Source organism: Lissotriton helveticus, chromosome 11 (assembly GCF_964261635.1).
Source record: "Lissotriton helveticus chromosome 11, aLisHel1.1, whole genome shotgun sequence".
Taxonomy (NCBI): domain Eukaryota; kingdom Metazoa; phylum Chordata; class Amphibia; order Caudata; family Salamandridae; genus Lissotriton; species Lissotriton helveticus.
Genome location: NC_136072.1, coordinates 171957878 through 171979906, shown reverse-complemented (window position 1 = coordinate 171979906; position 22029 = coordinate 171957878). Strand labels below are relative to the sequence as shown.

The 22029-nt window shown below is 43.9% G+C and overlaps 1 protein-coding gene across 1 annotated transcript in view; it reads right to left on the bottom strand.

Moving 5' to 3' along the window:
• Window positions 1-22029, bottom strand: part of MELTF (melanotransferrin) — a 389430-nt gene that overhangs the window by 73479 nt on the left and 293922 nt on the right. The gene's annotated exons all lie outside the window — the stretch shown is intronic.

The following is a 22029-nucleotide window of genomic DNA, read 5'->3' as shown; positions in this document are numbered from 1 at the left end:
CTTATGGTGGACTGGGGCTCCATGTATATGTTTATTCCCAAGGAAATGTTAGCAAAGCATTGGTCTCGCATGGACATTCTGCCCAAAGTTATTTACCCGGGGGTGGGGGGGTATCAAGGGGATACCATTAACTTGGTGAGGTACATGGAGTCTACTGTGGAATTTGAAAGGAGAGGGATTAAAGGGAAGGTCTACATAGAGGTGGATGGACCACCTACATTGGGTTGGATACATCAATACGAACTCAACATTGTCATAAACCCAAGAGTACCCAATCAGGTAATGGTAGTAGAGGACGTCTCATTATCTGACATTTTAAATAAAGCCCGGGATGTTTTTAGACAAAAATTAGACCATCTGAAAGGATACATTCACAAAATAGTGTTGAGGCCTGATGCTATACCAATTCAGCACAAGGTACTGAAAATTCCCCAAATTAGTCAGGCTGCAGTGAAGATGTTAGAAGAGATGCTTTTGAATGGAGTGACTGAACCGTAGAGACGGCCAGATGATAGCTCTGGTAGTAATCACAGAGAAGTCTGATGGGAAGTACAGGTTTTGTGTTGACCTCAGATCACTTATCAAATACAAAGAGATGATGGACGGAGTGCTGAAACTTTTAAGAAACTCATCCCCAGTCATTCTTTAGCTCACTTCACCACCCCAGTTTCGACCCAGCCATATGCAAATAATTCTTGACCCTGTGCCTCATGGGGACAGTCCAGCCCAGCCCGACCTGCCAGGCCAGGTCCTCCCTGGACCAGAAACAAGCATCCTGGGACCAGTTTCGGGGTAAATCCCATCATCAGGCAGGCTAGGTTAAATCCAGTGGCAACGTGAGCACGGGACCCAAATCTGGGCATACCCTGACAAATTAGGGCAAACAAAGCAAACACAAAGAGATGATGGATGGGTTGTTACATTTTCCTGACACTCACCCCCAGTCACAGATCTGAGTTGAATCCATCATTGTTCTCTTAACCAGAATGTGGTACTAGACACTTACCCGTTGGTGAACATAAACAAACTGATATTGGCTTGGGGGGGGGGGCGGTGGGGGGGGGGAGGGGTGGCAAGAATTTTTCAAACTAGATTTGTAAAATGCTTACCACCAAATCAAACTACATAAAGAATCCAAACCACTGACGGTCTTTATTACTATGGGGGGTACTTTTCAAATCACATGGATGTCGTTTGGTTTATGTTAGGCAGCCAGGGTCTTTCAAATAATGATCAAAGATCCTTAAGGGTATAAGCAACATCCTATACTGCCAGGATGATATCTTAATCTTTGTTGATTTGAATGTACAGCACAACAAGATCCTCAGTCAGGCTTTACATAGAGTAGGAGAGGCAGGCCTGTCCCTCCAAAATAATAAATGACATTTTTGGGTGGACCAAGTAGAATATTTTGGTTACAATATTACTGCAGATGGAGTAAAATCCAAAGAGAATTTGTTAGATGATATTAGGTTAGCTCCTTCAACTGTTGATAAAGACCATGTAAGATCTTTACAAGGCCTCATCGAATATTATGCCAGATTCATTCAAAGGTTTTCTGATAAGACAGAATGCCAAAGATTAGTGTGAAAGGAAGGGGCCAGCTTTGTGTGGGGTGATGAACAGCAAAAGTGTTTTGATCTTATACAAAAAGAAATTTGTGATGCTGGAATCCTGACATCGTTTGACACCAAACCGAAGTTTCTGCTCACTGTTGATGCCAGTGCCATGGGTATCGGGCAGTTTGCTCGCAAATCCATGGCAAACATGAGAAAATAGTGGCATTTGCCTCCAGAACCTTGAAAACCTCTGAGAGAAATTGCTCGCTTATAGAGCGCAAAGCACTAGAAGCATCATGGGGGGCTGAATATTTCTGAATTTACCTTTGGGGAACCAAGTTTGTTTTACAAACAGACCCAAAACCGTTCGTAAATGTTCTGCTTCTAGGAGGAGCAGCCAAGGGATCTGCGAGCCTGGCCAGATTTGCATCAGGAGTATTATTATACACTGCAGTATATTCAAGGGTGGAGGAACTATCAAGCTGAATGCTTATCTAGGTTGTCGCTCAACTGGCGTGAGGTTGAGGACCCTGCTGTTTTGGCAAGGGAAAGTGAGAGTGCAGTGGTGTCAGTGAAATATGTGATGAAGGTAGGGGGTGCACAACCATTACAGTAGAGGAGTGAAGAAAAAAATTCAGGAAGTTGGATGGAAAGTTCAGTGGCACTCACTGTCAGGCCATATCTCAAGGTCTTCAATGAACTACCAGTGTGTGATAATATGGTAGTCAAGAAAGGGTTAAACGTTTGTCCCTCCTTGTTGGTTGTGGTCAAAACCAGAAGAGGTAGCACATGAAGGGCAATCTAAGATAAAGAAAAATACAAAATACCTTATTTGCTCCTAACTTGCTGCTAATACATTTTGAAACATTTGTAAAGTACGTTTAAACGTATTTCACTTTTAGATCAGTGACGTAAATGGGTTTTGCTGGAATGTATAATTAACAACTAAGTAGTTACCATCGGATCAGTATATGGATCAACAGAGGACGACCCAGATATCTTTTAATTCTTGGATGCAGAGTTGGCCCGAGCCAATTACCCTGTGCGGAGACTTTGACATAGATGGGGTCGGGGGTCTTGGTATAGAGCATGGGCAGCGATATCAGGGAAGGAAAAAAAAACCATGTTGAGCAATAATTAGTCTGGCAAATCATAACTCTTTAGTGGATGTGTGGGCACGGTTGAACCCGCCTGACAATGGCACCACTTATTATTCTGCTCCGCACAAGGTCTGTGTTAGGCTTGACTATTTTTTTATATATAACTTGTTAATGACAAAAAGCCAGATCGAGAAATACCCTAGGATTGTGCCTGACCATAATCCCCTGGTTTTAACAGTACAAATGATGGGTGAGGTTAGGCGGGAGCGAGTAAGGACCTTTGAGAGAGGATTAATCAAGGATGAGGGTTATCTTAAGAACAGGAACGATTGGATAGTAGCTTTCTGGGAGATTAATCGAGGAAGTACTACCACAGGAGTAAGCTGGGATGCTTTCAAGGCTGGCATTCGTGGGGAGACATTAAGTTACAGTCTTCATAAACAAAAGCAAGAAGGAACTAAAGTTAAGAACCTGGTTAAAGTAGTCTCTGACGCAGAGGAAGAATTATACCGGGCAATTCTCTCCGGGACCTCTGTGGATCAGATACTTATGAAAATTGTATGTGCCAAAGCAGAGGTGAATGAAAGTATAGTAGGCAGCTGCTACTTATTTGACAAAAAGAGAACAATGTCACAAGCTAAGTGAGCGCGTGGGGCATATACTTGCGGTTCGCACAAGACAGAGATCAGCCTCCGGAGAAATTAAAGAAGTATCGGATGGTAAGGGAGGAACAGTTGCGGATTCCGAGGGGGACAGGGAGGTGTTTCGACAGTTTTATGCCAGACTGTATTGCGAAGAGCTCCCAGGGGATCTCTCAGGTATTCAACAGTATCTCATGGAGGTCACTGGCCCCGTTCTCACCGAGGCAGACAGGGAGGCACTAATAGTTTCCCATCGGGCAAAGCAGCAGGGCCCGACCAGATCCCTATTCAATTTTTATAAAACATTCCAAGGGGTAATTTGTTTTGATCTGGTGGATACAATTCTGCAGGCCCAATTAGGAAACTCTGGCCCGAAGACATGGGCAGGTGCTGACATCGTGGTGGCACCAAAAAAGGCAAGTCACCTCTGGAACCGGGGTCTTATAGACCTATAACCCTTATGAATTCAGATGCCAAGATCTACTCCAAGGCAATGGGTCTCAGGCTATGCAAGATTATAGGACAGTTGGTCATTCCTACCCAGCATAGTTTTATCCCAGGGAGAGGTAGCACACAGCACGTCCGTAAGGTGATCACTCTGTTTGACACCATGGAAGTCTCAGGCGGCTATGTTCTTGGATGCAGAAAAGGCAAATGATCGGGTATCCTGGGACTTTTTCTGGGCAGACATGGCTCGATGCGGTATAGGCGAAGGGTTTATTAAGGCAATCCAGGCACTTTATCAAATGCCTACAGCCCGACTCAGAATTATTGGCGGGTACACCTCGGAGGTGCAGATTAAACGTGGCACTCGCCAAGGGTGCCCATGTTCGCCCCTGCTATTCGCTGTATTTATCGACCCGCTGATCCACAAATTAAAAGCTAATGAGAAGATCTTTCCTATCAGGATCCAGGGCCAAGGTTTTAAAAAACTGGCCTATGCGGACGACGTGGCGATAGTGACTCCTTCCCCTCCTAGTGCTATATTGGAAGTTAAAAGGGAGGCCGCGTTATTCGGTCAGATCTCAGGCTATGCATTGAATGGTCCCAAGACCCTGATTATCATGAATAACCAGGTGGTATGTGATGACACGGGCGGTTAACTCTGCCGTGTATTTGGGGATCAGTATATCAGCTGATTTAGATAAGATCGTGGACAGAAATATTGAACCAGTAATTGGAAAAAGGACCTGGATAGGATGAATAACTTACACCTCTCCTTGGTGGGGCGCTCCAACATTGTGAAAATGATAATATTACCCAAGTACCTTTATTTATTTAGAACAATCCCGTTGATATTTGAGGGCAAATGGTTTGTTGCATTAGAACACCTAATTAATCGATTTATCTGGGCGCAAGGGAAGACCAGGAGAGCCCTGCGTTTCATGACTCTCTCTAGGGATAAGGGAGGGTGGGGGGTTCCTGATTTCTGGAGGTATTATTGGGCAGCAGCTCTCCAGTACAGGCTTACTGGGGGGCGATCCCTTAGATCCAGAGATTAAACTAGGTTCAATTGATATGTACGTGATACTTATCGGCGCGAGAACGCGGAGAACTGTTTTCTTAAATATACTGATCCCAGTTATTTTAAAAGAACTAGATTTAAGACCCTAATGGCAGCCTATAAAATATGGGCATAATTTTGTAAAAAGCTGGGGCTAGGCAGATTTAATGTATATATTCGAACTGAAAGTAACAGTTCTCTACCGGGGGAAATATTTGCAGACCCTGTAATGGCTGAATGGGGACGATGCGGGATCCGGAAATTTGGTGATTTGATTGGAGGTGATGGAGTACGTCAGTTTACAGATATCCAGAAGCTGTATGGTATCAACATCAATAATTTTTTTAAGTATCTACAGGTTCGGAGTTATCTAGTAAATAAACAGGGAGGCTCTGCCGGGTTTTGTAAGAACAGGATTTTGGATGGTATTGAGGCTTGGGCGGAGGGTTCCATTAGATGGTTCTACTCTGAGCTGGCTACCCTAAAGGGGGATGATCTGGAAAAGTATGGGAAGAAGTGGGCAGACAAGCTTGGGGTAGATCAGGACACCTTTCAAGACTCCCTTGAATTAGGGCGGACTATACTCTGGAGGCTCAACACTACAAAACGATTTATTCGTTGTACCATACACCTGCTAGGATAGCTCAGTAGGGGGGGGGACTGCAGGTACTATGTGTCCTCGGTGTAGCGGTGTCGATGCAGATATAATCCATATCTTTGCATCCTGTCCGCAACTCCAGTTACTGCATAGGGCTATTGAGTCCTTTTTGGATAAAACTTTGGGAATTAGTGTGACCCTTACACCTGTTTGGAATCTTCTTGGTGTAAGCGGGGTGGACGACCATTGTACACTACATTACTTTTTATTTATGGCCATGTCGGTATTATGAATGTGCATCCCCTACTTTCCATCAGTGGTTGGCTAGGTTGCTGTCTGTATACAATTTGAAAAAAAAGGATATATGATAGAAAGGGTAAGAAAGGTAGAGTGCTTGGGAAACTTATCTGGGAACCTATTATGAGGTGGAAGGAGAATGTGTAAAAATCTCTTGGAACTTTGAATCCCCTTATCTTTTATTATTTTCTTTAGGTTGATCCCTTTACACTGAAAATATCGATTGCTTGCTTATGTTTTGTTTCTCCTATTTGTTATTGTATTTTGGATGAGCGTCTGTGCTATATGTAAAAACTGATTGATTTAATATTGTGCGGAAATATAAAACTTAATAAATAAAAAAATAAAAAATGTGTTTCACTTTTGTTGTCTGTTGGAAAATATATGGCATACTACATACAGCCTTCTCCTTTCACCCTCTCTGTACCCTAGGATGATTATCACTTTATAGCAAAATAAACTCACTTTGCATTATAAGAAGGGAACAGTAAACACCAGTCTCCTTGTTAAAAAACAGAAGTATTTTGTCAGATCACATTGCCTGGAATTGGACCTCTGTTTTTGAATTCAAAGCAAATGTTACAAGATAAAAACAAAATGTATCACTCTCCTTTTGAAGTCCTGCAAGGTTATGCTGGGGGTGCTTCAGCACCCCCTGCACCCTTATTCCAGTGCCCCTGCCTCGACCACATTCAGAATTCTATACATATTGTGTTTACACCATTTGTTTGCACCAACAATGCCTGGGGAAAGCAATGCCCAAAGAGGAAGATGATGTAAGATGCACCAGACTAGTGGCTGCAAATTGCACACCGACTTTTCGAGACCACCGTTTTATTTTGCTAACCGCCCTATATACTATATGGTTTACAAAAGAATTAATCCTAGGGGGTGGCGAAACAACCTGCCTTATTAATATTCATTATGAAGTGTTCAATTTCTGAACCCCTGCGATTGGCTATAATCACAGAATTGGTGGCCTGAAGGACACCAGGCCACCATCCACTGATTTGTATTCTAAAACAGGAAAAATGTCTTATTAAAACAGCCAGAGGTCCTTAAAGAACACAGGACTACTTTTTTTTTAAAAGACTTTAATGTTTTGGAAAACTTAACTAAGATCAGGCAGTGCTCTCCTGGACCATTCCTACACTCCCTTAAGCTGTCACCCTGATTCCCAGAGGGGACGGGGGCCAAAGTCAACTGCAAATAAGTTACCTCCCGAATGTGTGAGTCAGTAATTGATCAATGGATTGCAGGCTGAATTACTGTTGTAAACCATTGATATAAAGAGATCGCAATTTGCAAGTGACACCCCAAAAGCTCCCTATCCAAATTACTTGAACGGAGTCATTTCCAAATCCATTTTGCACTGAAGTCAACTTTTTCAGATCTGTAAAATGGGCTCAGTATGTATGAGAAATATATTTTACTTTTGCAAACGCTGTATTTGACAAAATCTGCGACTTTTCAACCACAACAATCCACTGTACATCTGGCCCATGATGCGAAGATGGGGACATTATTCTCTGTTGTACATGAAAAATATTTGAATATGGTGCAAACATTGAAATTCGAAATATGAATTAATCATACCCAGAAGCACGGTTATTGTACGATAAAGTTCACTGTTCTATTTATTCCACAATTTCAGGGTATAAGGATTGGACTATGGTCTTTTCTTCTTGTGAAAGACAAAATCTTTTACTGAGGATAAACATAATTAAAATGTTTGTCCGCACAGGCAACCAACACATTTCGCCCCATACTTGGAATTTCATCAGGGTTATATGTTATTGTTGAACTGTTGGCCTTCTAATGAATATGAATGGGTGATCCATGGTCTCATATCCCCATGTTGTAAGATCCTTTGAGTGATGTTACATTTAATTGATTGCACTTCTTCAGTAACATAGAAAAGCGATGTTGTTTCATCTTGAGTGAAGTTCCAACCGCATATAAATGGTAAATAGCACCAAAATAGATATGATAGTTGGACCTAACGTTATTCCCCCATTTGGTTTCTAAACCCACTTTCTTCAGTGTCCAATTTCAGGGCAACTTCCATGAGTCACCGGTAAGCTAACCTTTAACCCCCCCCCCCACCGAACAACCCAATACAGAACCTGAGAAATACTGAATAAATATTGATCAAAAGACGCTCCATATATTTGAAAAGCCTTGCACATCTTGACATCAGTTAGACGAAAAATTAAATTGCACAAAACAAGATAGCCTTTTATTGTGGGAGTTACGTATTTAAATAGTGTATTGAACATGAATGATAGAGTATCACGGCTGTGCAGGAGCATTAAGTTCATAAACAAGATTCACAGATTATTCTTAGTTACAGGTGTAGCTTATGTCATATAATGCAGAAAGGTCTGTAAGTTTTTTTTCTCTGCCTTGCAATACATCCAGCTACTAATGAACTGCTTCTCTTGAGTCTGGGAGTACCTAATATACGTTTGGCATTCACCTTTGAACATGCTATTGTGAATCCCCTGAAGTACAAGACACATGTTGTTGATCAATTGACACCATTCCAGCTGTCTCCATTCTCTATCACTCCTATTCCCCCTTCCCTCCTGAGTTGAGTTCTGCTATTCGTGGTCACTCACGTAGAGATGGAGCTGCGTGCTGGGGAGGTGGGTGGATTGTCTAAACTCTATTGATGATAACACCACGCATCCTGACATACATATGTTGAGATGTATTTAGTCCTAGGTAAGGTGAAACAAGCCTCATTGTCAATTGGGAGGACATCTACCTAGTAAAGGCTACATTTGTGACCATGGCCAAAGCTAAATGTAGGGAAAATAAAGAACTATTGCCATGAACCTTAGTAGCTGTGTTTTGATCATCAGACAGAGATTTCTCATTCAACCAAAGTAAATCTGGCATGTAGCATGAAAGCAGGGAGTCCGAGGATCATTCTACTTTTGTGAGTGAAGCCCTGTCTGGTGAAGGTGTCAATGCAAACTATTGAATATAATGTTTATGACACAAAAGAAACTTGGGATTTTTTTGTTCAAGACAGAACATGCCGTTCTGGAGACTTTAGCTGAACATTTGCTCGAAACACTACCATTAAGATGTGGTCATTCAGGAAAACCCTGGCATGTCAACTGTTCTATTTTCCATTGGACACATTACTATTAAAACGTAATGTGACATGCCAAAGGGGATTCCAAATGATACTGAAACAATGTTCTAAACAATTGATATTAGAAATACAAGCCTGTATTTACAGGGGTACACAAAGCCCACAAGCTACATAGGAGAGGAGAATGTTAAGAACAAAGTTAACATCTTCATTTCCAAGGTATGCACATTTTCCTGTGGCAGACACCTTTTCAAACATTTCCACCGAGCTATTGCGCACGTGACGGGCGTTTTCCTTATCATTTGTGCCTCCTGCACATTACATACACTGGGTATCCCTTTTTTAACATGTATAAGTAAACAGGATTGCCAACGGGTTACATTACCTGGACGTCTGCACTGCAGAAGAGAAAAGCTAATTATAATAAGAAATGTCAAACGCAATGGTGTGTGAATTAAATATATGTAAACTTTTATGAGTGTTTATTTAATAGTAGAAAACAAACACATAATCCACATTTGATAGTAGCTAAAATTAAGTGTATGTTCCATTCGGCGTGGAAGCCAGCATGTACTTTTATGAATATAGTAAGAGGTTGTAATAATTCATTAATCAAAGACAATCAATATTATTTGGATGTCAGATTAAAATGCAAAATCAATCTGAATGATAAGTGGTCAGGAAGTCAATATTGGTTTTAGAGTCTACATTTTCTGGATGCCTCACTCTCATATGGGCATTACTTCACACATAGAGCCCACATGACTACCTGTGGCTGGTATGGTTTGAGTGTCCAGTTGTCTGCAAGACCTACTGCTACCAATTCTTGTAAGTATACAGAGTGGGCTTTGGCTACATCCCTAGGAAGTAGCCATCGCACCTCATTCTATTGGCTGTTTGTTGCATCATTCTGCCTTCTCGGAAGTGCTTCAATTAGAATGCACCAGGGTCTATTTTACAGCTATAAGGTATACTCAAGCTGTGTGTTACACTCAGTTCTTCATCTCCTATATACTTTCTATACCAAAAGTAATCCTTTTTTGCTACTTTTTTCCCCCAGTACTGGCACAGCAAATAGTCATTACTGTAATACGCTAACAAGCATTTGGATATGCAAAACGTGAAAAAATTAACTGTTTAAGCCTTAGTACATTTACACCAGAACTAAAGTCTTAACCAAAGCTTATTCCTACTTACATTTAAATTCAATCTCTCTTACCCACACCCCTTTACCTAATGTCTCAGATATTACTGCCCTTTCTTTTTTCTTCACATACTATCACATGACCCAATGCCCATACATTTTTCATCCTCATTCTACTTTTTCATTCTCTTTTTTGTGTCTCATCGGACACCCCTCCTGATTCTTCTTTTTTTACCCCTGTATCTTGCCATGCATACTCCTACTTCTCTCCCTTGTTCCTCTTCCTTATTTCTCATTGTGTGTTGTGGCATGTCTATTCAGAAAGTGTCATCCATCTCCCTGTATCTGTCTCTCCTTTTACTTCTTCATGTCTTACATATCATCTCCCATACTCACTTTTGTTGACAACTAAATTAGAACAAAATGACTTCTATCGTATGGAAAGTGTGATAAAGTTTGTCATTATTTACAGAATTTGTGTTCAAAATGGGCCGCCTGTGTATGAAAAATACAGGCAAAATTAAGTAGAAAAAAGAAAAATCCTTCACTTTTCATAACTTTAAACTTAAAGCACATTAAATACACATAGTTCTAAAAATACATGTAAGTCAGCAATGTAGATGAATATCATATACGTACCTGTGAAAATTACATCATGCTACTTTATATGTGAGAGCATAAGAAATATACACAAATATCTAAAAATATAGAATGATGTGTCTCCCTAAGCATATGTATAACTGAAAAGCGGTTTTTGAGAGGAATTTGTGAGGGACTACTCGCAAGGCTGGGGCTATATCAGAGACTGTCCCTGTTCCTATTTCTTGTAGCCTCACAGCCAGCTCCATAATTTTAAAATAGGATTTCAGAGAGGGAGTAGACCGGACAGAAGTTCCGACAGTGGTTTTAGTTTTCACAATGCTCCCTGACTTAGTGCTCTTCTTTTTGCGAGGGGTCACAGGTACGACTTTATTTAAATTTTCTGAGGAATCCAGAGTGCCCCTGATTTTAAATGCCACCTGGGTCTGGGACGAAGCTGGTATCTATTCTTTGCTATATATATCCCCCAGTAACTGGTTCCTCTATAACTCTTTCCTTCCTTCCCCCTCTTTTAGCCGAAGGACCCCCAGGTGCACCTACCTCCCGCAGAAATATCAAGCCCGGCACCACTTTCAGATGGTATTGCAGGATAGGTGAGGACTAGAGCCATACACTCACACTGACCTCTTTTAGGTGCCTTCCTTCCCTCATAACAATCCAAAACGCTCTGTAGATCCAAAGCAGCCGAAGGTATCGGCAAAATACTCACTCCGCTCCCTCCACTCAAACCTCCAGAGCCAGAGCGAAGCCTTGCCGTTGCCGCCCTGATCCTCGTCCACAGCCTCGCTCGATTTCTCCACAGACTGCAGTGAGGCTCTGACCCAGCCCCCAGCTCCGCCTCAGGTTCTAGGGCCATTCGATCTCCCTCGGTCCTAGTGCCAGCTGGCGTCGGCGTTCAACCTCGGGACTCGAGACTAGGACATCAAGGAAAGAGCACATCAAATTGGGGACACCCCTGGGGCTTCAAATAATAACCTATTCTTACCGGGTGAGTCTTCTATGCGCGATGAATCTCGTACGTCGCCATGTCCGCTCTAAGGCGCTGAGCTGCTCCCGGAGCCTCCCGCGACCGGCGTCAGCCCGCCGCCATGTTCCTCCCCCCGCTTTTCTCCCTTTGTCGAGGTGCAAGAGGTGCAGGAAGTGGGAACGACTGCGGATTCAGGGAGTTCCGCAAGTTCCTCAAGTCAGCTAGAGGATTTATCGTTAGAGGGTGCTACTGCTATCACTGCCTCACAAGATCCTACTCAATCATCCTGTCGAGTAACCCAAATATCTCCTCAGCCTCTACCTGTTGTTCCCCCTGATATGCAGGAATTAGCACATGAAAGCCCGGAAGTGATGTCCTCCGTAGGAAAGGAGGTTGATAATAAGGGGCGACTTACCCTCTAAATTTGCAATCTCTGAGACGAATCAGAAGGGGATACAAAACAAATGCGATGCATTAGAGTCCAAGCTTGATGATATTTGTGCACGTACCGGCTCGTTGGAACTTGAGGTTAAGACTCTCTCAGTCTCAGTCCAGGGAAACACGAAGGATATCGAGGTCTTGAAATCCCAGAATAGAGCACTGCAGCAGGACTTGGAGCAGCTGGAAACGCAGGCTCGAAGAAACAACCTGAGGATCCTTAAAATCCCGGAGGGAGTGGAGAAAGGGGACATTAAGGTCTTCGTGTGTAAGCTGCTATGGGAGAGGGTTTTGAAAGATTGAGAAGACATCAATTTAGAAGCAGAGATCCAGGGAGTTCATAGGGATCCGTTTAAACCCCACCCAGACAGGAAAACACCTAGGAAAATCTTGGTTAATTTCCAGACATACACAGTTAAAGAGCTGATCCTCGGGAGATCCCTGAAGGGGGTGACATCACATCATGAGATGGGAGCATATCAGATCCAATCGGATATAAGTAGCAGAACAGCGCAGTGGCAGTGGGAGCTAGGTTCCAGAATGCCAGAACTTAGGAGTTTAGGGGCACAGATCCAAATGAAGTTTCCTGCATTACTTAAGGTAATGTGGAATAATAAGATGCACAGCTTCAGCTCTCCGGAAGATGTGGATGCTCTACTGCTTCAGATCAGGGGGGAGATGGAGATAGACTTATATGGTGCACTTGAAATAGTTGATTGTAGTTGAGTATAAGGTATGAGCCGGGGCGTCAGGGGAGAGTAGAGGGATGGAGGTTACATGAGTGAGTTGTAAAGAGAAGATTAAAGGAAGGAAAGGAAGAAAAAAAATATATATATAGATATAAAAGGGAAAATAAAACAAATAAAAGGGGGAAAGAAAGGAAGAAAACGAGTTACTTACCTGTAACTACGGTTATCCAGTATTGGTATCTTTCATAGATTCACATGCCTGAATCATTCCCCGTCGTCGAGGTGGGAGTCCCACGGTAAATAATATATATAATAGCAGTGCCTAAAATTTCTTGTAGTAGGCTGGAAAAGCCCAAAGGCCTAACTAGGCCTCAAAACTTAGCAGCCTATCTACATCATTATGTAAAAAGACCTGAAATAGTAGCCTCAGCCAATCAGCTGTCCTCACCCTCTAGAACCTTCCCAGCCCAGGCAGTTCTCCTCAGATTTTCCCAGCACAAGTGAGAATTAGTATCCATAGAAAGAACTGCCCTACCGGGGAGGAGGGTGGGTGCATGTGAATCTATGAAAGATACCAATACTGGATAACCGTAGTTACAGGTAAGTAACTCGTTTTCTTATCCAGTATTAGGGTATCTTTCATAGATTCACATGCCTGAATCAGAATAGCAAGCAGTAACATCATGTCTGTCGATAGAGGAAGGTGGGAGACAAAGAAAAAACATATATCTATCCCCACTCAACCAGGAAGGTAATAGAGTACAAAACCTGTTTAACATAACATATGCATCAAAACCTTCAAAATATGACTGATAGGACAGCATTATAAATATGTAAACTTTAAAGCAGTATAAGAAAGACTATAAGCTATACAACCTTAGTGAAGAAGATGCTGCAACACTGCATCACCAACAGCTGTGTCATCCTGAACCGCCGACTGCAGACAGTAATGTTCGGTAAAAGTGTGGACACTTTTCCAAGTAGCAGCTCGGCAAATGTTCTCCAGCGTCACTCCAGCGAAAAGGGCCGTAGATGTCGACACTGTTCTTGTGGAATGAGCTTTGACCTTCCTTGATAAAGGTCTGTTGGCCTTGTCATGACAGAAGGTAATTGTAGAAGACAACCACCTGGCAATAGTTGCTTTTGTGACAGCTTGACCGAAGGTGGTTCTTCCATAGGCAACAAAAAGTTGTGTAGATTTACGGATGTCTTTTGTTTTCTGCAGATAAAATTTCAAACACCTTTTCACTTCCAGAGAATGTAAAACCCTCTCTGCAGGAGTTTTTGGATCCGGGAAAAAGGTTCTGAGTTTGACCGGTTGATTAATGTGGAATTGAGTTGGCACTTTAGGAATGAATTTTGGATTGGTCCTAAGCGTAACAAAGTCCTTAGAGAATTGCAGAAAAGGGTGAGTAATAGTGAATGCCTGTATTTCACTCACTCTGCGAGCAGAAGTAAGAGCCAACAGGATTGCAACTTTCCAAGTCAAAAACTTCAGTTCTGCTTTATGGATTGGTTCAAAAGGCCTTTCCAGAAGTTGGGAAAGAACAACATTAAGATCCCACTCCGGAGGAGGAGGACGAACTGGAGGGAAAGCCCGGAATAGTCCTTTAAGGAATTGTTTGATCAAAGAGGATGAACATAAGGATGGTTTGTTGGAATTCTTCCTGAATCTGGAAATTGCTGCCAGATGCACTTTAACCACTTGGATGCTGAGCCCCTGGTACCACTTCAATGTAATTTCCATTGAAATCAATGGAAACTCCATGACGAGCTGAGCTCGTCATGAGCGTCGAAGGGGTTAATAGAAGAAAAGGCTAGACCTGACTTAGCCAATGACAGTAGGTATGGAAGGATGGCTTCAGGAGGAGCCTGAAGTGGATGAACCTCATTATCTCCACACCATGAACAGAACCTCTTCCACTTGAAACGATATGTTTTGATGGTGCTTTGCGCACGTGCTTGTGACAATATCTCCCTGCAGTCCGAGGAGATGTTTAGGTCTTTGAACTCTAGGAAGTCAGGAGCCAAGCGTGCAAGTGCAGCGATTGAGGATCTGGATGATGGATTTGACCTCCCTCTCTTGTCAGCATCGACACTGTCGGTCTGAGCCGAAACGGAGGTTGTTGAGATAGTAGGAGAAGCTCCTGAAACCAAAATTGCCTTGGCCAACATGGAGCAATGAGGATGAGGGTGCAGTGTTCCCTCTTCATCTTTTGCAGCACCCTGGGAATGAGCGGAATCGGAGGATAAGCGTACGCAAACATTCCGGTCCATCTCTTCAGGAGGGCGTTTCCTCTTGACCCCTGTCCTGGGAATCTGCTGGCATAAAACAGGCACTTGCTGTTCTGCTGTGTGGCAAACAAATCCAGCGTCGGCTTCCCCCAAAGCCGAAATTTTTTCTCTACTTGATGTTGTTCGAGTTCCCACTCGTGACAGCCCACAAACGTTCTGCTGAGACTGTCTGCTAGAGAGTTGCGAACCCCTTGTACATGCTCTGCCCTGAGGGACATGCCGTGACTTAGGGCCCATTCCCACATCTCCTGAGCTTGCAGTGACAGGGTAAGAGATTTCGTTCCTCCCTGTTTGTTTATGTAGAACATGGTGGTGGTATTGTCCGTACGCACCAGCACGGACGAATTCACAATCCTTGGTAGAAAAGCTTGTAGGGAAAGAAAAATGGCCCTTAGTTCCAAGATGTTGATGTGCATCTGTTGGTACTGATGAGACCATCTTCCCTGGATCCGAAGGTCCTGAAGGTGACCTCCCCAACCTTCCATGGACGCATCCGTAGTCAGGGTAAACTCCGGAATCTCTTGGAGAAAGGTGAGTCCCGGCGACAAGTTGTGTGCCTTTGACCACCAGAGAAGAGCCTGTTTCATTTTGACAGTGACTTTGATGCGGTCGTCGAATGATCCCTCGACCTGCTTCCACTGACGAAGTAACTCTTCCTGCAACGGTCTCATTCTGAGCCTTGCCATAGGAATGAGGTTGATCGCAGATGAACACATCCCCAGAAGGGAAGCATATATCCGAACAGAAAGTGACTTTTTTGCGGATATCTGTTTTGCTAGTTTTACGAGCTTGTTTTGTCGCTCCTGTGTCAGGTATGCCTTGCACTGGCATGTGTCCAAGACTGCACCCAGAAAAGTCAATTGTTGACGAGGTTGGAGCTGAGATTTCTTTGAATTGAGGGTCAGTCCTAGATTCGAGAAAAGTGAAAGCGTTCTGCTGACCGCTTCCATTGTCGATTTTCTGGTTGGACCTTTTAACAGCCAGTCGTCGAGGTATGGGAACACCTGCATTCCCAGGGACCTCAACATTGCAGCCACTGGAGCCAGGCATTTGGTGAATATTCTGGGGGCCGATTTGAGGCCGAACGGGAGCACTTTGAACTGGAAATGGACGCCGGCCACTTGAAACCTTAGGAATTTGCGGTGGTTCGGGTGAATAGGGATGTGGAAATATGCGTCTTGCATATCCAGAGAAGCCAGAAAGTCCCCTTCGTTGAGACAATTCAGAATGTCCTTCAACGTCACCATGCGCAAACTCTGTTTCTTTAGATATTTGTTGAGTTTGCGCAGATCCAATATCGGACGCCACTCTTCCGAATTTTTCTCCACGAGGAAGAAGCGAGAATAAAACCCCATCCCTCTTTGAGAAGGAGGGACTCGTTCTATCGCATTCTTGCGTTGCATCTTTAAGGCTTCTTTGAAGAGTAAGCGCAGACGAGGGGGAGGGGGACCCCTGGGCGGCGTTGTTGGAGGCTTCTGCAAAAACTCCAAAGTGTGTCCCTTGCTGACCAAATCCCGGACCCACTGATCTGAAGTTATCTTCCGCCATTGGTGGTAAAAGGCGGAAATCTTGGCGCCCACGGGAAGGGAAAGGTGAGTGGCTGACATCTGGCAAAGCTCATTGGCGCTTGTTAGAATCTCGCCCTTGATTGCCTGAGCGTCGTTTCCCTCCTTGCCGAGAGAAAGAACCAGAGGCAGGCTGCCTGTGAGAAGATTGGTAATAGGGCTTGTTGTAGTTGGATTGATACTGTCGATTTTGTTGGTTGGAATAATTGCCTCTGAGTAACCACGGCCTCTTGCTCCTCTAAAGGACCCCCTCTTGTATTGCAGGGTTCCCAGAGATTTAGCTGTGTCGGTATCAGTTTTAATAGCCAATAAAGCATCATCAATGTGCTTCCCAAACAATGACTCCCCATCGAATGACATGTCCAAGATTTTGGTTTGGACCTCAGGTCTGAAAGTGGTTGCCTTGAGCCAACCTTGACGTCTAAGCACAATTGCTCCAGCCAATTGTCTAAAGTTGGTATTAGAAATGTCCAGGGCGCAATCAATAATTTCTGATGCCGCCCTTTCGCCTTCTTGCACAATTCTGCGCACCTCCATCTGTTGATCCTCCGGGATCAATTCAAGATATTCCGTGAGCTCAGACCACATTTGTCTATCATAACGAGCCAGGATAGCTAATGAATTAGCAGCCTTAATGGATGCTGCTGCATTTGCTGAAAACTTCTTTCCAATTGCATCAAGCCTTCTTCCCTCTTTGTCAGGTGGCGTTGAAATGGGAGCAGAAGGATTTTTGGACTTCTGCTGCGCAGCCTGAGAAATGACCGAATCCGGTCGAGGATGACCGATTAAACAAGCAGGAGTATCAGATGGTGCTCGATACTTTTTGTCTATCCTTGGCAAGACTGCCGGAATGGAAGCTGGAGTTTTCATTATGTTGAGGCCTTCCTTCCATATATAATCAATAATAGGTATGGCCCTGACCACTCTCCGATATCCCTCTTTAAAGTCATGTAAAAAGCAGTCCGACTTCTCAACTGTGACAACTAACTCAAATCGATTAGCAGCTCTCTGCATAATATTGTGGAAACCTCCAATATCTTCAGGTGGAGAGTCTGAAGGACGGGGAGGAGGTGGAGAAGGCGTAGGGATGATATAATCCTCCCAAGGATCCACCGGAGTGTTATCCGGTAACTCTCCCTCTTCCCTGCTGTCTTCACCATCATTGGAAGAACTGTCTACAACGTGAGGAAGTGGAGCAGTATGTTGTTGTGGCGACAATGGAGCTCTTGGCGACGGAGGTCTTGGCACAGTAACTGGAACAGGTGACCCAGCAGGCGCACCTTCATTGGATGGAAATCTCTGGCGATAATCTGCCAACATAGCCTGCAAATCCTGTATTAAGGAAGTTGGTAAATGTGTCGTGTCCTCAGACCGAGGAGGTCTAGTATGAGGGGACTGATATGGTGTTGAATAAACGTCATGCATATATTGTTCTTGAACTTCCTCTTCATCATCCTCCTGATATTTAATATTTAATTGAGAAGGGTGACGGGCAATCCCAAAGGGACCATCATCCTCTTCCCCTTCATCCGACTCTTCTTGCATGTATGTCTCCAAAATGTGCGATGGCAAAAGTGGAGAAATATGGGAATAATCCTGCCTTTTATACGTTTTCATTTGAAAATGAGTGAATTGTATCTTTGCTGGAGGGGAACCATGCATTCGATGAGCAGAAGACCCGGTAAACGGATTCTCCGTCGACGGTCCTGTCAATGTAAAAGATCTTGCCGTCGACGAGGCTGTCAATGGTATCGTCGTCGACGAGTCCTTCGTAGTTGGGACCGTCGATAATGTCTTCGTCGACGAGACCTTCGTCGTTGGAACCGTCGATGATGTCGTCGACGGGTCCCTCGTCGTCGGGACCGTCGATGGTATCTTCGTCGACGAGTCCTTCGTCGTCGGGACCGTCGATGGTGTCTTCACCGACGAGGCCTTCGTCGTCGGGACCGTCGATGGTGTCTTCGTCGACGAGGCCTTCGTCGACGGGTTCGACGTTGGAGTGTTCGTCGACGAGTTCTTCGTCGACGAGACCGTCGATGATGTCTTCGTGGACGACGAGGCCGTCGATCGTGGCTTCGATGACGAGTCCTTTGGCGTCAATGGTTTCGTCGACGACGGCCTTGTGGTCGTCGACGGAGCAGTAGATTTAGTCGACGGGGCCTTCGTTGAGAAGGATTTCGACGACGGTAACTTGGATTTAGACAGCAATGGTGGTACAGACATCAAAGGTGACGTAATAGCTGAAGTGGTAACCATAGAAGTAGAAGAGGAGGTAGAAGTCCAAGTAGTAGTAGGTACAGACACCAGAGAGATAGTCTTAGCCTGGGTTGTACTCACAGTTGAAGAAGCCGGTGCACTCTTAGAGGGTTCTGAAGCTTTCTGAGAGGTTTTTAACTTTTTCTGTCTCTCAGGAGAAGCATTCTCTGTGGATCTAGCTCTCTTGCTAGAAGTAGAGGCTTTGTCCTCATCATCTGTGGATGAAGACTTCCCTCCCTATCCCTGATGGTTTTCTGAGGGAAGGTACGGCAAATTCGACAGTCCTTCACCACATGTGAAGGGTGCAGGCAATATATACAGTCAGAGTGCTTGTCATCTACATGGACTCTCTTCTTGAAGCAGGTCCCACAAGGTTTGAAAAGAGCCTTCTTTTCCGACATTTTAAGGTTTGAAGATCAAAAAACTGAGTAGGCACTCAGGGAGACTCCCTTACACACGAAGTGCGGTGAAAATCTGAGGAGAACTGCCTGGGCTGGGAAGGTTCTAGAGGGTGAGGACAGCTGATTGGCTGAGGCTACTATTTCAGGTCTTTTTACATAATGATGTAGATAGGCTGCTAAGTTTTGAGGCCTAGTTAGGCCTTTGGGCTTTTCCAGCCTACTACAAGAGATTTTAGGCACTGCTATTATATATATTATTTACCGTGGGACTCCCGCCTCGACGACGGGGAATGATTCAGGCATGTGAATCTATGAAAGATACCCTAATACTGGATAAAGGGGGAAAAAGGAAAGGAAAAAAACAAAAACAAGGGGACAAGGGGCTGGGTTGGATCTGCAAATGTCTAATCCTGTAATACCACCAGGTGTGGAATTGGATCACCAAGTCATGGTTAATGGGTAAAGGGCATTTGGCACCCTGTAGAGGTGAGATATTTATAGTTGCCGGTGTAAGAAAATAATAGAATAGTGAGACGCCGGTTCGCTACATGGAGGGTCCCATCTGGCTCTTTGCACCAAAGATGGAAGGTGGGTTCCTCAAGGGGGGCGGAAGGGGGGTGAGGGGGGTGAGAAAACTTGGAAAATTGTCCTCATACAAATAGTAGTAATGTTAAATGGCTCAAGTTGGGTTATCCTTATTGAAATTCGAGATCCGATATGAGTGGACGTCAGGAGATTAAGTTCCTCTCCTGGAATGTTAACGGTCTAAGAAATCCTAGAAAGTTATCCCAGGTGATCGAGTTTTTAAAGAAGAGTGAGGCTCACATCTATTTGCTGCAGGAAACCCACCTGGAAGCCCAAAAATATAATCAGAGTTTTAACAAGCTCAGCTGGGTCCAAGAGGTGATGTCCTCCAACCAAGGGGGCTGTACAAGAGGGGTAGCTGTGGTTGTAAGATCTAATAGAGTGATTAAGGTGGAGAAATGGAGTACTGATCAGTCGGGGAGGTGGCTAACTGCAACTCTCTCCATTAAAGGTATCTTGGTAGTATGCGCTGTGTACTACGGTCCAAATGAGGCTTATTCAGGTCCTCTTTTAAAACTTCAGGCAAACCTGTTAGAAACATCTGGTCCACTGATATTGGGTGGGGATTTCAATGTAATACTTGACCCCGACTTGGATCGCACATCTAAAGTAAAGTATAAGGTGCCATCTAGAACCTTCTCCACACTTAAGACATTGGTCAAGGAGTTTAGGCTATTAGACATATGGAGAGAGGATAAAGGGAAAGCTAGAGAGTATTCCTTTTATAGTAAAAAATATAGGCAATATTCAAGAATCGACTATTTCTTAGCTGATCAGCGCCTACTATCAGACCTTAAATCCATAGCATATACTCCTGCTCCAATATCAGATCACTCTGCAGTAGAAATGAGACTTAACCTTAAATCAGATGAGTGCCAAAGGAGATGGACTTTAAATAGGACTCTATTATTGGAAGAGAGGGTGAGGATAGATCTCGAGGGGAAAACAGAAGAGTTATTTTGGTTTAATGTTGCCACGTCTAGTGATCACATAGGTTTGGAAACCTTCAAGGCATATGCAAGGAGGCTTTTGAGTTCCATGATGATTATTAAAAGCTGTTTGGCTAAGGAAGCAGATGCCGACAGTTCTAGGAGAATTAAGGATAAGGAGAGGGAACTGCAACAGGCAGCTCTTACGTCCAGAAGTCTTATACCACAGCTTGAGAGGGAGTTGGTTTCTTTACAAGCAGGTTTTAAAGCTAGGATGGAGAAAATTGTAAAGGACAGATGGGATGGAAGTAAACTCCAGCACTTTGCCTATGGCGAAAAATGCGGTTCTCTTCTCGCCTGGAAGTCCAGGGCGGACCGAGTCTGGAACAACATAAAGAACTTAGTCCAAAGAGGGTCGGGATTACTGCTGCAGAAAGAGGACGAAATCAGGGGGGAGGCCAGATCTTTTATGTACGGTCTCTATAAGGAAGGAATAGAATATAGTCCTGAAGCAGTAAAAACATGGCTGAATAAGAGAGATCTTCCTCATCTGTCTGAGGGTGATAGGACATACCTAGCTACTAGCATTTCCGAGGGGGAGATCAGGGAGCAGCTCAAAAAGATGAGCAAGGGCAAAGCCGCGGGGCCAGATGGGCTCCCGGTCGAGATATATTTGAGCCTATTGGATAGGGTTGTACCTGTTTTAAAAACTCTCTTTAATAAAATATTCTTAGAGAATGAAGCCATCCCTCCCTCATGGTCAGAGGCAACAGTTTCTCTGATTCTTAAGCCGGACAAAGACCCTCAAAGAATTGAGCATTATAGGCCAATTTCATTACTCAATTCAGATCTTAAGATTTTCTCTGGCATTTTGGCTACCAGAATGGCAAAAATTATTTAAACTGTTATACACCCTGACCAGAGAGGGTTTATACCAGGAAGGCAGCTCAACGAGCTCACCTTTCAAGCCATAGGAGCCATTGATGTTGCAATTGAGAAGGGGTTGCCATTGATACTTGTTGCAATAGATGCCGCTAAGGCTTTTGATCAAGTTAATTGGAAATGTCTTTGGGAGACCATGCGTAGTTTTGGCTTCCCATCGAACTTTATTGAGGCCATTAAATCTTTGTATGCGAGCCCACGTGCAAAAGTTTTAGTCAATGGCACCCTATCTGAATGGTTCAATATTTCAAGAGGCACTAGGCAGGGCTGTCCCCTGTCCCCATATTGTTTAATGTATATATCGAACCTTTTGTTTGCTCCCTTAGAGAAGAACCCTCAATTTTGCCTTTTAAGATTGCAGATTTGGACCTTAAGGTTGCCCTTTATGCAGACGACCTTTTAATGTATACATC